This window comes from Schistocerca gregaria, unplaced genomic scaffold, assembly GCF_023897955.1.
Source record: "Schistocerca gregaria isolate iqSchGreg1 unplaced genomic scaffold, iqSchGreg1.2 ptg000920l, whole genome shotgun sequence".
NCBI classification, from domain to species: Eukaryota; Metazoa; Arthropoda; class Insecta; order Orthoptera; family Acrididae; genus Schistocerca; species Schistocerca gregaria.
This window is the reverse complement of record NW_026062277.1, coordinates 145,001-150,000: the sequence shown is the minus strand read 5'-3', so window position 1 is coordinate 150,000 and position 5,000 is coordinate 145,001. Positions and strand designations below refer to the sequence as shown.

General features: G+C 55.9%; 3 non-coding genes across 3 annotated transcripts in view; all 3 read right to left on the bottom strand.

The window, feature by feature from the left end:
* The window catches only part of LOC126325330 (large subunit ribosomal RNA), a 4,222-nt gene extending 3,972 nt beyond the window's left edge, over positions 1 to 250 (bottom strand). Inside the window, exon 1 of the ribosomal RNA XR_007560020.1 lies at positions 1 to 250. This exon is cut by the window's left edge and continues 3,972 nt beyond it. This is a non-coding gene — a ribosomal RNA (large subunit ribosomal RNA).
* Positions 251 to 438: 188 nt separating this feature from the next.
* LOC126325355 (5.8S ribosomal RNA) lies at positions 439 to 593 on the bottom strand. The gene has a single exon (XR_007560041.1). It is a non-coding gene; the product is annotated as a 5.8S ribosomal RNA (ribosomal RNA).
* Positions 594 to 958: 365 nt separating this feature from the next.
* On the bottom strand, positions 959 to 2,851 carry LOC126325379 (small subunit ribosomal RNA). Its single transcript, XR_007560064.1, has one exon. It is a non-coding gene; the product is annotated as a small subunit ribosomal RNA (ribosomal RNA).
* Between the last annotated feature and the right edge of the window lie 2,149 nt (positions 2,852 to 5,000).

The window sequence follows — 5,000 nt, the reverse complement described above, 5'->3', positions numbered from 1 at the left end:
CCGGCCGCTACGGGCCTGGCACCCTCTACGGGCCGTGGCCTCATTCAAGTTGGACTTGGGCTCGGCGCGAGGCGTCGGGGTAGTGGACCCTCCCAAACACCACATGCCACGACAGGCGGCAGCCTGCGGGGTTCGGTGCTGGACTCTTCCCTGTTCGCTCGCCGCTACTGGGGGAATCCTTGTTAGTTTCTTTTCCTCCGCTTAGTAATATGCTTAAATTCAGCGGGTAGTCTCGCCTGCTCTGAGGTCGTTGTACGAGGTGTCGCACGCCACACCGCCAGCCGGCTGTGCACGCTACCGAGAAAGTACCGGTATGCGAACCGCCAGGCGACGGGCGCGCATCGCACGTTTAAGGAGACGCGGCCGGCCACACAGGCGACCACGACACTCCCACGTCTCCGAAGCGGGACAAACGCCGCGCGCTTCAGTATACGTAGCCGACCCTCAGCCAGACGTGGCCCGGGAACGGAATCCATGGACCGCAATGTGCGTTCGAAACGTCGATGTTCATGTGTCCTGCAGTTCACATGTCGACGCGCAATTTGCTGCGTTCTTCATCGACCCACGAGCCGAGTGATCCACCGTCCTGGGTGATCTTTTCCTTTTCAGTCTCCCACTGTCTCTTTCAAGACAGTAGCATTTGCGGGACTGAGGCGTCTGACGGCCCCTGTTCCACTATTTTTTTTGTGTCCAACGGCCTCACAGCCGATGGGCGTCGTACGGCTCCACACCGGAGCGGACAGGCACTCGGGCGAACGTCATTCAAAACCGGCGCCAGGCGCCAGGTACCGCAGGCCAGCCGCTCCAGAGCTTCAGCGCTCGTACCACACAACAACAACAACACTTCCGCTAGTTTTGAGAGGCACGCGTGGTTCCGCACGCGGCGCACGGCCACTGCCGTACAGGTAGCGTGTTGCGCGACACGACACGCACATCGAAAGACATGCAGTCTAGTCGGTAATGATCCTTCCGCAGGTTCACCTACGGAAACCTTGTTACGACTTTTACTTCCTCTAAATGATCAAGTTTGGTCATCTTTCCGGTAGCATCGGCAACGACAGAGTCGATGCCGCGTACCAGTCCGAAGACCTCACTAAATCATTCAATCGGTAGTAGCGACGGGCGGTGTGTACAAAGGGCAGGGACGTAATCAACGCGAGCTTATGACTCGCGCTTACTGGGAATTCCTCGTTCATGGGGAACAATTGCAAGCCCCAATCCCTAGCACGAAGGAGGTTCAGCGGGTTACCCCGACCTTTCGGCCTAGGAAGACACGCTGATTCCTTCAGTGTAGCGCGCGTGCGGCCCAGAACATCTAAGGGCATCACAGACCTGTTATTGCTCAATCTCGTGCGGCTAGAAGCCGCCTGTCCCTCTAAGAAGAAAAGTAATCGCTGACAGCACGAAGGATGTCACGCGACTAGTTAGCAGGCTAGAGTCTCGTTCGTTATCGGAATTAACCAGACAAATCGCTCCACCAACTAAGAACGGCCATGCACCACCACCCACCGAATCAAGAAAGAGCTATCAATCTGTCAATCCTTCCGGTGTCCGGGCCTGGTGAGGTTTCCCGTGTTGAGTCAAATTAAGCCGCAGGCTCCACTCCTGGTGGTGCCCTTCCGTCAATTCCTTTAAGTTTCAGCTTTGCAACCATACTTCCCCCGGAACCCAAAAGCTTTGGTTTCCCGGAGGCTGCCCGCCGAGTCATCGGAGGAACTGCGGCGGATCGCTGGCTGGCATCGTTTATGGTTAGAACTAGGGCGGTATCTGATCGCCTTCGAACCTCTAACTTTCGTTCTTGATTAATGAAAACATACTTGGCAAATGCTTTCGCTTCTGTTCGTCTTGCGACGATCCAAGAATTTCACCTCTAACGTCGCAATACGAATGCCCCCGCCTGTCCCTATTAATCATTACCTCGGGTTCCGAAAACCAACAAAATAGAACCGAGGTCCTATTCCATTATTCCATGCACACAGTATTCAGGCGGGCTTGCCTGCTTTAAGCACTCTAATTTGTTCAAAGTAAACGTGCCGGCCCACCGAGACACTCAACAAAGAGCACCCTGGTAGGATTTAAACGGGGTCCGCCTCGGGACGCGAAAGCACCCCTTCGGCTCGCCCCACCGGCAGGACGTCCCACGATACATGCCAGTTAAACACCGACGGGCGGTGAACCAACAGCGTGGGACACAAATCCAACTACGAGCTTTTTAACCGCAACAACTTTAATATACGCTATTGGAGCTGGAATTACCGCGGCTGCTGGCACCAGACTTGCCCTCCAATAGATACTCGTTAAAGGATTTAAAGTGTACTCATTCCGATTACGGGGCCTCGGATGAGTCCCGTATCGTTATTTTTCGTCACTACCTCCCCGTGCCGGGAGTGGGTAATTTGCGCGCCTGCTGCCTTCCTTGGATGTGGTAGCCGTTTCTCAGGCTCCCTCTCCGGAATCGAACCCTGATTCCCCGTTACCCGTTACAACCATGGTAGGCGCAGAACCTACCATCGACAGTTGATAAGGCAGACATTTGAAAGATGCGTCGCCGGTACGAGGACCGTGCGATCAGCCCAAAGTTATTCAGAGTCACCAAGGCAAACGGACCAGACAAGCCAATCCGATTGGTTTTGATCTAATAAAAGCGTCCCTTCCATCTCTGGTCGGGACTCTGTTTGCATGTATTAGCTCTAGAATTACCACAGTTATCCAAGTAACGTGGGTACGATCTAAGGAACCATAACTGATTTAATGAGCCATTCGCGGTTTCACCTTAATGCGGCTTGTACTGAGACATGCATGGCTTAATCTTTGAGACAAGCATATGACTACTGGCAGGATCAACCAGGGAGCTGCGTCAACTAGAGCTGAGCAGCCGGCCGCCCGGGAGTGTGTCCCGGGGGCCCGCGCGAACACGCAAGCGTCCGCTCAATTATTCTGCAAACAGGAGGAGGCCGAGCTCCCCTGCACGATACACCTCGAAACCCTCTCAGGTCCCGGCGGCGCGCAGCGCCGTCCTAGGTACTTGGTCGGTTTCGAGAGAGGCGCAATCGCCCGGAGTTAGGCGAGTAGACGGTTTTAGTGCGAACACCCTTGCTCCCAACTGAGCTTGCCGCTGCCGACAGAGGCCCGGGAGCGTGCTGTCGTGGCATTGCCGGCGGGAGACAACACGCGCCACCTATGGTGACCGGCAGCTCCAACGCCAGCGCCACACAAGGGCAAAGCCCCACTTGGGTGCAGAAGCGAACTCTCCCAGCACAGCGCACGCGCCAATACGTCCGCACAACTGCGATACAAACCACCTGCGAGAACCGCTGGGGCGACCGAGCAGCAGACGGCGTCGCGGCGCCGAGTGCCAGGCGGCGGCGCATCCTCAACGCACACAGTCCTCAATCAGACCAGCACACTGCAGATGTCCACCGCGCTTCGCACCGGGCTCGGCTGAACCAACTTTGGCCGCCAGGCGCCGCGTGCAGGGTGCGCCGCAGCGTAGCTGCGCCGCCTGCCGGGCCCGTCGGCTGGCGCTCCTGCCACTCGGCGCCCCCCACCAGCCGGCTGTTGCGCGTGCGCCCACGCAGCGCGCGGCCAACACGCCGGGCGGCCCCCCTTCACCGGCCGGGAACAGTCCCACCAAGCCACCGCCGCGTATCGCTTCATACCCACATGGGCCTAGTCACGTGTGTGGATGTGGCGGGTACCGCTGAAACAACCGGTTAATAGCTGTACCGATCGTCGCCATCACAGATTCACCTCCAGCGTGAACAACCGCTCAACAACGGATTTCCAGTTCATTTGCGTATCTTGGGCAGTAAACGTAGATGTCCACCTACATTTGCGAATTCAACAATTCTTGCATGCCAGGATGTCATGTGTCACGACACGCTACATCAGACCACATACACACTGCGACATGTGCAGAAGAGAACACGTGGAAGGTGGCCCGCGCAAGTATGCGATGTCCCTTCCGCGATCCACTGTCAACCGGCATCTGCGGCATGTCCCAGATATGGAACGCGGTCCACCAGGGTAGCACTTTGTGTGAGGCAATACGACAAAGTCGGAATACACGCGTCACTACATCAGACGGCTCACGCTGACCTGACCTGACCTGACCTGACCTGACTCACCGCACCACCACCCCCAGCGACCCAGGGTGACATACAATGCGTTCGTACGTTCCTCCCACACGCCTCTACGGCGTACCACAGTGCAACCTAGCTGTTATTGGGAGACGAGACAAGTAGCATCGAGCACAACATATGGAAATTGAGATTCGACACCGTTGGGCACAGCCAGCGTACAGTCACACGTATCACACTACTTCACTCTGTACGTAACTACCGATGATCGGTACAGCGTGTGGGTTACGCGTACGACATCAGCGGACAATGGACACAGACCATACCACGACGTACACTGAGGGCGTCGACATCTGAATGCAACTGAACAGCTGCGAGGCTCATTTAACACTCACACGCCAGACCGACCAGCTTGAGAGGACAGAGACACAAAGAGGGGGACAGAGGGGGGGGGGGGGCCGATATAGTCCTATTGCAGTACAATTGACAGTGGATAGCGGGAATATGTGGAAAGTAAGCAACACTCGCAAGACATCTACATGAGGATAACAACGACACCAGAGATTCCGAGCAGTGAACTATGTTAGGCAAAGGGACAACGTGGGTTAGGTTAAGGGACAACGTGGGTTAGGTTAAGGGACAACGTGGGTTAGGTTAAGGGACAACGTGGGTTAGGTTAAGGGACAACGTGGGTTAGGTTAAGGGACAACGTGGGTTAGGTTAAGGGACAACGTGGGTTAGGTTAAGGGACAACGTGGGTTAGGTTAAGGGACAACGTGGGTTAGGTTAAGGGACAACGTGGGTTAGGTTAAGGGACAACGTGGGTTAGGTTAAGGGACAACGTGGGTTAGGTTAAGGGACAACGTGGGTTAGGTTAAGGGACAACGTGGGTTAGGTTAAGGGACAACGTGGGTTAGGTTA